At 42.5% G+C, this 11821-nt stretch overlaps 1 pseudogene; it reads right to left on the minus strand.

Annotated features, from left to right (window-relative positions):
• Positions 1–928: 928 nt before the first annotated feature.
• LOC126459651 (5S ribosomal RNA) lies at positions 929–1046 on the minus strand (annotated as a pseudogene).
• Positions 1047–11821: the final 10775 nt, after the last annotated feature.

Below are 11821 nucleotides of genomic sequence, written 5' to 3' on the forward strand. Positions count from 1 at the left end.
TCATAACTGCTGTAGCCTACGCAGTGCCTGTCCCTTTGGACATATAAGCGTGTCCAAAGGGCAAGGCGGTTTGAGGCGCCACGTCACGGATTGCGCGGCCACTCCAGTCGGAGGTTCGAGTCCTCCCTCGGGCATGGGTGTTTGTATTGTTCTTAGCATAAGTTAGTGTAAGTTAGTTAAAATGGTATGTAAGTCTAGGGACCGATGACCTCAGCAGTTTGGTCCCTTAACGATTCTCACACGTTTGAACATTTTTCGTGTCCAAAGGAACTCTGCATCGTAATTCAGCAGAACGCAGGCACTGGGTAATCGACTTTCATGTAAAATGTCTCACCCGTACGGGAATATACATAATGGATGTACGAGTACAGGTTGTACACGCATGATTCGCGACATACGAAGTTTGAGTCTGACCCTAGTCTCAGACAAAACGTAAGGCGACCGCTCCCGAAATGCGGGAAATTCAGATCGAGCCGCGGTCATGCATAAAATTTCACTGTCGTCAATCTATTCTATAGCTTATGGTCGTCCACATGCGCAATTTCGAATAAATTTACTGTGATAGTAAGTAAGTTGCCTCTAGTTGTGTTACGAGAAGCGAGGATGGAAGTTACGTTCAGAAAGACACGCGTCTGGCGTAATTTTTTTGTTAGATACTTTTATATTCAGGAACTCATCCTGTAGTATTAAACACTGAGGCGATTTCGCAGATTCGTTGTAGCTATAACACTCCGTCTTCAGGCCACAAGTGGCGCATCGGGACCATCCGACCGCCGTGTCATCCTCAGTTGAGGATGCGGATGGGAGGGGCGTGTGGTCAGCACACCGCTCTCCCGCTCGTTATGATTGTTTTCTTTGACCGGAGCCGCTACTATTCGGTCGAGTAGCTTCTCAGTTGGCATTACGGGGCTGAGTGTACCCCGAAAAATGGCAACAGCTCATGGCGGCCCGGATGGTCACCCATCCAAGTGCCGGCCACGCCCGACAGCTCTTAACTTCGGTGATCTGACGGGAACCGGTGTATCCACTGGGGCAAGGCCGTTGCCGTGTTGTAGCTATAACACTTGACATATTATCACGGGGCTTTCCGGACTCACAGAAAAAAATTAAAAAGTTTTTAGACGTATTACCAGTGCTCCATATGTGCCCCCTACTGAGTCTGCAGATATCAACGCCATAATTAAGTTTTTCTCACGTTCGGCGCTGCATGTCCCTATCAATCTGTTCAAAAGCACTGTTGAGACGAGCTGGCAATTCTCGTAGATTTATTGGTAGAGGAATATTTTACATAACTCCACACCAACAAGTTTCGGAGAGCATGGATGCTATGACATGAATTGGTGATCACCAACCCTACCATGACCGGTCCAACCTGTTTCTCAATTTCGTGTTTAAGACATCACGAAGATCATGATGCAAGTGGGCTGGAGCACCCCTGCTGTTGGTGGATGAAGTGCAAACTGTCGTTCGCCAATTGTGGCATGAGCCAGTTTTCCAGCACGTGCCATGTAACGGTCTTTCCACAGAAGAAAAAGGGACTATAAACTTTAAAACGTGAGACTGCACAGAAGCTCCAAATTGCACATGGAGTTGACAGATGGTGTATCTATCTTGAACTTCGTTTTGAAGTGTCGTTGCACTGTTACGGCGGACTGAAGTAAATACATTTCAAGCACAACATACACTTTCTCGGCGCCTGTCATCATCTTGCCTAATTGCTCACTGTACGTGTCTGACTACTGGTGTGTCTATACGTGTGGCTGTACAACTCTGATTCTTGTAAAGTGTTATTGCGTTCTGTCCAGATGGTCCTTTACGGCCTGGACAAATATTCACTTTCCTATCTGCAGCTTCTGAAACAATTCTCACAGGACATACAAAGCATATTTTATTTTTAATTTAAATACATAGTCATTAATGTGGAGTGATTTGGTAATAGACCAAATGTGTGCGAACAGTTATTTATCATTTGTTATTGCGTTACCAGTCGGAATTTTGTAGTATACTACCATTTTGTATCCTGTTTTCCATTTTCGTCTTGTTCACTCGTTTTCGTATACTCTTATCGAAAATTTTGTATTATATCGAATCAGTCTTTTATTAATGCTATGTTACATCGTCGAAACAAATTATAATCTAACATTTCATTTATTTGGATGGCTGTATCGGCACTCCGAAAGCCAATACATTTAAAAAAATGCCCACTGCTTTGTTTTCATGGCAGAAATCTGAATATCGGCTACAACAATACAGAACTCACTGAGTTTTACTACATGATGGCTGACATTTACGACAATACGTCAGTTGATGTAGCCGCTGTGAATTTATGATGTCGCTTCAATCATTTATGTTGACTTTGCATACGAGGTCTCCGGAGGTCCCAAAAATAGCCAATAGACGATTGCAACCAATACGTATAAGAGTATTTGCACATATATTACAATTCACATCGACCCCAGTTGTTAACACAATGTCGGACATCTAGAACTATGTGACTTGCAGGTTTGTAAAGATTACGAACTTCTGTTAACGTCTTACAAGACCTATGACACCAGACCGTATATGTCAAAACAGGTAATCAATAAAAACTTTTAAAGTGATCTTGGTGCACCTGATAACTGGGAACATATTTCCTTTCTGTGCGATCAAATGTAACGTACTGTGTTCCATTAGAGAAATATTTTTCGAGCCAATTACATGTTTACGAAGAACGTATGATTTTTAGTAGTCGATGATGTCGTTCAGTACAGAAACCCTTACTGAAATACAGGTAGATGATATCCACCAGTTCATCTGAATTTTCTCTTTCAGAGATGTCGCCTGTGAAAAAAGCAAGCTGTGTTTCACACGATTGTTTTCCCTCTCTCTCTGAAACTGTGCCTATGCTTTGAGAGAAGCGTGCTGCCTTTTATTTCCTTTCTTCAATAAGAATATCGTGGTTTTTGAGGTTGTAATGTGTTGTAGGACCATGCAACAGATGTACGTCAGTGGTATTGGTTTGAAGTTGTTTTGCTACCATTATTCATTTGGAAAACAGGAGTTAACCTGCCCTGTTTTCCATTCACTCGGACTACTTGCTACGCAAGACATTCTCGATAAATACGAGCTACAAAATGGGCTCATTCCATTACGACTTCACAGTGAAATGCACACTATTTTATCAAAAGTACCTAGACACGTACACTATGTGATCAAATGTATCCGGACACCCAGAAAAACATACGTATTTCATGTTAGGTGCACTGTGCTGCCACCTACTGCCAGGTACTCCTCATCAGCGGCCTCAGTATTCAGTAGACATTGTGAGAGCAGAAGAGGTCTCTCTGAGGTACTCACGGACCTCGAACGTGGTCAGGTGACTGGGTGTCCCTTGTGTAATACGTCTGTACGCGAGGTTTCCACACTCCTAAACATCCCTAGGTCCACTGTTTCCGACGCGACAGTGAAGCAGAAACGTGAAGGGACACGTACAAAAGCGTACTGGCCGACCTCGTCTATTGACTGAGAGAAACCGCCTACAGTTGAAGAGGGTTGTAATGTGTAATAGGCCGACATCTATCCAGACCATCTTACAGGAATATAAACTGCGTCAGGATCCACTGCAAGTACTACGACAGTTCTGCGGGAGGTGAGGAAACTTGTATTTTATGGTCGAGCGGCTGCTCATAAGCCACACATCAAGCCGATAAATGCCAAACGACGCCTCGCTTGATGTAAGATGCGTAAACTTTGGACGCTTGAACAGTGGAAAAACGTTGTGTGTAGTGAGAAATCACGGTACACAGAGTGGCAATCCGATGGCAGGGTATGGGTCTGGCGATTGCCCAGTGATCGTTACCTGCCAGCGTGTGTAGTGCCAATAGTAAAATTCGGAGGTGATGGTGTCATAGGGTGGTTGTGTTTTTTATGGAGGTGGCTTGCACCCCTTTTTCTTTTGCGTGGAACTATCACACCACAGGCCTACATTGATGTTTGGAGCAACTTCTTGCTTCCCACTGTAGAAGAGCAATTAGGGGATGGCGATTGCGTGTTTCAACACGATCGAGCACCTATTCATAAAGTACGACCTGTGGTGGAGTGGTTCCTGTAGAGAGTCCTGACCTGAACCCTGTAGAACATCTTTGGGATGTTTTGGAACGCCGACTTCGTGCCAGGTCTCACTGACCGACATCGATACCTCTCCTCAGTGCAGCACTCCGTGAAGAATGGGCTGCCGTTCCCCAAAAAACCTTCCAGCATGTGACTGAACGTATGCTTGCGAGAGTGGAAGCTGTCATCAAGACTAAGGTGGGCCAACACCATATTGACTTTCAGCATTACCGACGGAGGGCGCCACGAAGTTGTAAGTCATTTTCAGGCTGGTGTCCGGATACTTTTAATCACATAGTGTATTAGTGGACATTATTATGGGGTGGCCACACCCTTCGCATTTACGACGGCTTGAACTCTGCCGGCTACACTTTCAAACAGGTCTCTGATAGCCTGTGAAGGAACGGCAGCCCATTCTTCACCAAGAATTGAAACCAGAAAAGGAAGTGATGCTGAGCGCGCAGTCTGGAGCAAAGTCGACGTTCTTACTCACCCCAAAGTTGTTCTGTTGGTCTCATGTCGGGATTCGGGGAGGACAGACCATTTCAGGAAGATTATTGTCAACAAATCATTGACTCACAGGTGATGCTGTATGATATGATCCTTTGCCATGCTGATTCTGTCATCATCTCTGAGCCGTTCATCTACTGTACACAGTAGAGACTGTTGTAGAATGTATCATGTCCTTCAATACTTAGCGTTTTCTGAAGCACTATAAGGAACCACACTGTTAGCAAGGCAATCATTTTCTCCGGACTTTGCTGTTCGCACGACACATGATGGCAAAATTGCCACATGACGTAGTGTGGGTCATCAACCCACACCAACCGTTTCCAGTCATCCACTATCCGCTCTTTGTACAACTTCAAGCATCGCTTAGCAGTGATTGCAGAAAATCACGGCTCATGCTCGATCATTGTACCCAATTGTTTTTAACTCCCACGAATAGTCACTGTGCTAGCCGTAACTTCTGGTAGCACTTATGAAACTCACAAATCATTCCTTCTGTGTGTTTCATTTGATTTTTTGAACCACCCTCCACGATGCTCGATGGTTCCTGTCCCTCGGTAGATGAAATCATCGTGGTCTGTGCCTGTTCGTGTATCCACTTCATAGTCGCATCAGCAACAGTGAATGGGAGCAGTTTTCGGGGGGCTGAAAGGTCACTGATGAATCTGTAATTTGTTACTCAGGTGACATCCAGTGACTGATGCTTGCTCGGTCACCGAGCTTTGCTGACCAATCATTTATCCTGTTACTGCTTCCGAATTTTTCTTTCCTTGGGTCATCAGTCTTCTGACTGTTTCGATGCGGCCCACGACGAATTTTCCTGTGCCAACCTCTTCAGCTCAGAGTAGCATTGCAACCAACGTCCTCAACTATTTGCTGGATGTATTCCTATCACTTTCTTCATCTATACCTTTTATCCTCTATAGCTGCCTCTAGTACCCCGACGTCTTCAATATACGTCCTACCGTCCTGTTGCTGCTTAATATCAATCTTTTCCATACATTCCTTTCCTCTTCCCTCGCCGATTCTCATTACACAAATTTTTTAACACTTCTCTACCACCATATCCCAAAGACTTTGACTCTCCTCTCTTCCGTTTCTTCCGCAATGTATGATTCACTTCCATATAATGCTGTACTCCAAATGTGGATTGTCCGAAACGTGTTACTCAATTAAAGCCGATGTTTGATACTAGTAGTCTTCTCTTGGCGAAGAATGCCCTCTTCGCTAGATTGCTTTCCATGCCCCTCTCCATGCTCCGTCCGTCATGGGTTATTTTGCTGCACAGGTAGCAAGCTTCCTTCACTTCATCTACTTCATGATCACCAACCCTAATGTTAAGTTTCTCACTATTCTCATTTCTGTTACTTCTCATTACTGTCGTCTTCCTTCTGTTTACTGTCACTCCATATTCTGTCCTCATTAGACTGTTCATTCCATTCAGCAGATAATGTAATCCTTCCCTTTCACTGTAGCAATATCTTTAGCGAACCTTTTCACTGACTTTCCTCTCTTGATCCTTTCACGCATTTCCGTCATTGCTTCTTCGATGTGTAAATTGTTGAACAGTAGGGACGGAAGACTGCTTCCCTTTCTTAAACCACTTTTAATCCGAACATATCGTTCTTGGTCTCCCTCCTATTGTTGCCTCTTGTTGCTTTTGCGTATTGTATATTATCCGTCTTTCCCAGTAACTTACTCCACTTTTCTCAGGATTTCGAACATTTTGCACCATTTTACATTGTTGAACGCTTTTTCTGGGTCGACAAATCCTATCAGCGTGCATTGATTTTTTGTAGTCTTGCTTCCATTATCAAGTGCAACGTCAGAACAACTTCTCTTCTACCTTTAACTTCCCAAAAGCCAAACTGATCGTCATCTAATCTGTCTATTAATGTTGTCGGCAACTTGACGCGTGTGGATGATGTTCATCCGAAATCTGATTGTATATCGCCAAACTCACAGTCTACATACCAACGTGTATAGTCGTTTTGTTGACACCTCCCCCAATTATGTTAGAAGTTCTGGTGGAATTTTATCTATCTCTTCTGCTAATTTGATCTTAGGTCTTCCTCAGCTTAAATCTGATTGTAATACTGCCTCCCCTCTCTCTTCTACATCGACTTCTGTTTCTTTTTCTATCGCCTCAACATACAGGTCTTAACCATCATAGAGGCTTTCAATATTCCCAGCTATCCGCTCTCGCCTCAGTATGTAACAGTCAAGTTCCCATCACACTCTTAATGTTAACACCATTTCTTTTAATTTCACCGGAGGTTATTTTGACACTTCTGTACCGTCAGTCAGTCCTTCCGACAGAAACCTGCTTTTAGATTTCTTTACATTTTTCACGCAGCCATTCCGCCTCAGCTTCTCTGCACTTCCTATTTATTTTATTCCTAAGTGACCTGAAATTACCTGAACATTTTTGCACTTTATTCAGTCACCCAAGTTCCCTTCGCAGTTACTTTCTTCGTACTTGCTTTCTTCTTTCCAGCTTCTGTGATTACCCTTTTCAGAGATGCACATTGCTCTTCAACTGAACTACCTCCTGAGCTATTCCTTATCGCAGAATGTATAGCCTTAGGGAACTTCAGATGAATCTCTTCATTCCTTACTACTTTTTTGCGCCTTTCTTTGCTCATTTATGATTTCTGACTAGTTTATTAAATTTCAGCCTGCTCTTCGGCATTACTAAATTGTAATCTGAGTCTGTATCTGCTCCTGGGTACGACTTACAATCCAGTATCTCTGCCTGACCATCATGTAATTTGACTGAAATCCTCATCCTTCTCGCGGTCTTCTCCGACTATACCTCCTCCTCTCGTGATTCTTGAGCAGAGTATTCGATGTTACTAGCTCTGCTGACATCAAAACAACCCCGCTTCCTTCTATACGTGTAGGTCGGCATTTCATAACAACTAGTGTTCAATTTCGCATTACACTGAAGTGTCCGAATACTTTTTATCAGATTGTATATATATCAGATGGCGTACCGTCAGGCCTGATGGCTATTTGAATTGTCACATTGTCTTTCTTTTAAGTGCCATACCAGGGGTGCTAATACTGACAGAGGTCATTAATGAGTCTGTGTGGCAGATCAGACAATATAAGACGATGGCCTGAAAAATTCTCAGCCTCGCCCATGGATCGCAGTATAAGACTCTTGTTTTTTCCCGAGAGGTTGGTGCCACATGAGGTTGGAGCTACTCCCATGAGGATCCATGTGAAACTGGAATTCGATTTGTCCAATAATTGGTTGCAATTAGCATTCTATAGAAGGTTTGTCTCCAACAGAAATACGCACGGTGTTCATAAATGTGTGAGGTGATTCTTTCCTTCAGTTTCCATTGTGAATAAATGAGCTGCTCAAATTAAAAGACGCTGAGAATGTAAGGTTATTCATGTGAAGGATAACCCAGAAATCGTCCTAAATCTTGGAAGATCGACGTACAAAGATGGATGTGAAGGTGGAGGTTGTAAGGGATTCAGAAGAAGACGTCGGCTGAATTTTGCTTATAGAGTTAAACGTGCGAAAGTTTTGTGCAAGATGGAAAGCAGGCCTGTTCGAGTCGGACAAGAAACGATTTAGAATCACAATTTCCCAATAGTATTTTGCGTTTTCGTAACAATAAAATTGATTTTCTGAGTCGGTATATGACAATGAATGAAACATTTGTTCACTGATACACACCTCTATCAGAACAACAAGCGAAACTGTGGACAAAATCTCCAAAGCAGGTGAAGACGATATCACCAGCGGGAAAGAACATGACATCGGTCTTTCACGGAGTGAAATGAACTCTGTTAACTGACTCTCTTCTGAAAGTCCAAACATTAGTAGGGGGATTACATTCTAAACTCTTAGCTAATCTAAATGCAAAAATTATATAGATGAAAGAAAATGACTTTGAAATCTGTGGTTAGAATGATAGAAATGATTCCGATTGATTAAAGGAGAGAAGGAGAGGGGGGGGGGGGGGGGGGAGAGGTGTGTTACACTTAGCTAGCGGGAGCAACTGCTCCATGGCCCGTGAATACTGCCTGCAGCGATATTGCCGTTGTTAATTGGCAGGTGTAGCGGAACTCAGCAGTCGAGTGGCGCCAGTAAATTCCCGTCCTCGATAGCCGAGAGAGGGGCGCAGACCACGAAATGAGACATCTCAGTTCCCCAGTAATTAATGGAACTCCAACCGCGTTGGTCTCTGCTTATTGGTAGACCGGAGGGGCCAACTTTGTTAGAGCCAGAGCCACGACGTCGCAGCGAGCGCACCGGCTAAATAGGACAGTGCAATAGCGTCGCTTCTAATGAATACGGAGGGAACAATTTGAATACTATGATACTTTCTGCACCTGCCCTGGAAACTAGGGTAAGAAAGTAGTGGAGACTAAATTGCATGTGGATAAATGTCGGTCCTTGCTGTAGCTAATGCATACTCGCTGAACTACACTGAACTTTTTATGCTATCCTTTTTTCATCGTATAACATACATTAGTTACCGGATACCAGAACTATCTGCAGTGACTTGTTATGGCGCTTGTCTTTGTGACATTGTACGACATTTCTACCACTTGGTTAACAGAAAGCGGCAGGAATTAAATTTATATGACCAATCCTCGTTGACAAAAATAAGTGGTTACGAATATATTGATGGTGTCAACAGCCACCTTTATCCACCTCTTATCTAACGTGCTACTACAAAATCGTAATTACCTCCAGTTAGCTTCGTGAATGACGTATGCCAGATAGATTGTGTGTGTGTGTGTGTGTGTGTGTGTGTGTGTGTGTGTTTGTGTGTGTGTGACAGAGAGAGAGAGAGAGAGAGAGAGAGAGAGAGAGAAAGAGAGAGCGTGGGGGAGGGAAGGGGAGAGAGGGAGAGTTTTACTTGATAATCGCATGGATTTTGAACCCGTTATACTTGTGTAAGGAACGTCAGATTTCACAATCCATATCACTTATCAGGAAGAAGACAAAAAAAATGTTCAATGTTATGGGACTTAACTGTTAAGGTCGTCAGTCTGTAAGCTTACCCACTACTTAACCTCAATTATGCTAAGGACAAACACACATACCCATTATCGAGGGAGGACTCGAACCTCCGCCTGGACGAGCCACACAGGGAAGAAGACATTCACATATTACGGAGGCCATACAGAGACAGACTCCCAACGCTAGCCATGCCTTAATTCCAGCGATTAATCCCCGTTATGAAACTGATAGCAGTTTTTCTTGAGATAAGACACTCTTCACAACAATTTGTGAAGAACGAAATTCAGATCTCTTTTATCGATATCTGAATAATAGAATGGTTGGTTCAAATGGCTCTGAGCACTATGCGACTTAACTTCTGAGGTCATCAGTCGCCTAGAACTTAGAACTAATTAAACCTAACTAACCTAAGGACATCACACACATCCATGCCGGAGGCAGGATTCGAACCTGCGACCGTAGCGGTCGCTAGGTTCCAGACTGTAGCGCCCAGAACCGCGCGGCCACTCCGGCCGGCTTCTGAATAATAGACATCACATTAATAATATATATGTACGCCTTATAGTAAGTATTCTCGAAGACGCCTGTTATCGTATGGATTACAAATGAAACAGAAAAGACGAGGTTGTGGCGTAGATGTTATTCTTCTCGTTTCATTGTGAAGGAGTAGCACTGCGTTGTGGTAACTGAATTCAGACAGACGCATCAAATCGGTATAGCCCTTATTAAAAGTATAAAATGTAACACATATTTTCAGAGTACTTATGGGGATAGACCAGGGTGACGCTCGATTTTGAACGCCATATTCATGACTTCTTTTTTTCACGAAAATAACAAACAAATTACAAAACATATTTTAGACCTTCATTGTACACCTTTAAGATTGTGTTATGTATCTACTTTAAGTTAAAAACTTGCACCCAGAACACAGTACACGACATCGGCGAAAAACTTTCGTGCCGTGCGAGGGCGGTTGGTGGGAATCTGAACAACCGAGAACAAAATCCCAAAAACTGCTGTGAAACCAATGATATTGTCTAAAGTAACATGTAGGAATACTTTCAAAAACGATTTTTATCTCAATGACCGCACTCTGAAACAAAGTCAATTTTTTCGACAGCAGTGTCTTTACAATAATATGCCTCAGAAATCGAAATTGCAATATATCGCAGACATTCTACGTACTACTGTGTAAAAATGTCGACTCACAAATTAGAAAAAGGTACAATGCAATTGCTTGTATATTTCATGAGCTATAGTTTCACCAACTTGAAACATGTTGTTTCTAAAAATAGTAGCATTTTAAGTCTAAACTTGTATATTCTAGTAGTGTAATTGAACAAAACTTGAATCGGCATTGGCAGTACCGTACAGCTGGCCTTCTTTTCGCCAATGTCGAAACAGACTTATTTGACGAAATGATATTGATTAACAGGCCTCCGCTTAGCAATCGAAGCATTTTTTGCCCAATTGGGATTATTTTTATAGCGCTTTCTATTCATATAAATACGTTTGTTTATAATCTTCAAGCACTCAGTTTTTACTTCGTATAAAAAACAAGCGAAAGGACAAGATAAGCAGACACGAGCTAAGCATGTTCTTCCAGACTGTTTAGCAAAAACGAATCATGTTACGAAGAGAAATATTGTTGAGAATAATTTTAGTTGTTACTAGTGCCCTCTGTGATGCTACCCGAAACTAACAGGACCCTTATTGAATCGCTAACTGTTATAGTGTTACATCGGCTGTATCCGAGCTCCTGGACATGCCACCCGTCCATGTAGTAAATCGCCTATACAACATACTTTAGCATTTATGGCACAAAAAGACTCTCTAAGGAACATTGTAACCCAATAACTAAACTAGCCTAAAAACACATCTGCCCTTCTCTATCCCCAGAAATAATAATTCTTAGCAGAAGGCAGACAGCTTTCTCGTACATTTAATCATTCACAAATTCGTTCCTTTTTCGCTTTTCGTAGTTTTTGTCGAGAGGGACAACTATCAGCGAAGTGGAACGTGTCACATTATACGTTACCAAATTATTACAAACTAATTCAGTAGATTATATTACCAGTGTATTCATATTTTTAAAAGTTATCTGGAGTTTCACTACTTAAAAAATATCTTGTGCTCCCTCAGGTATATTGTATGTCTAACACGAAAGTGGTGCAACACCCTAAGCACCACACTGTGATTTTACTGTTTATCGAATTATTGGCTCGATATTCT

Source organism: Schistocerca serialis, chromosome 2 (assembly GCF_023864345.2).
Source record: "Schistocerca serialis cubense isolate TAMUIC-IGC-003099 chromosome 2, iqSchSeri2.2, whole genome shotgun sequence".
Classification (NCBI taxonomy): domain Eukaryota; kingdom Metazoa; phylum Arthropoda; class Insecta; order Orthoptera; family Acrididae; genus Schistocerca; species Schistocerca serialis.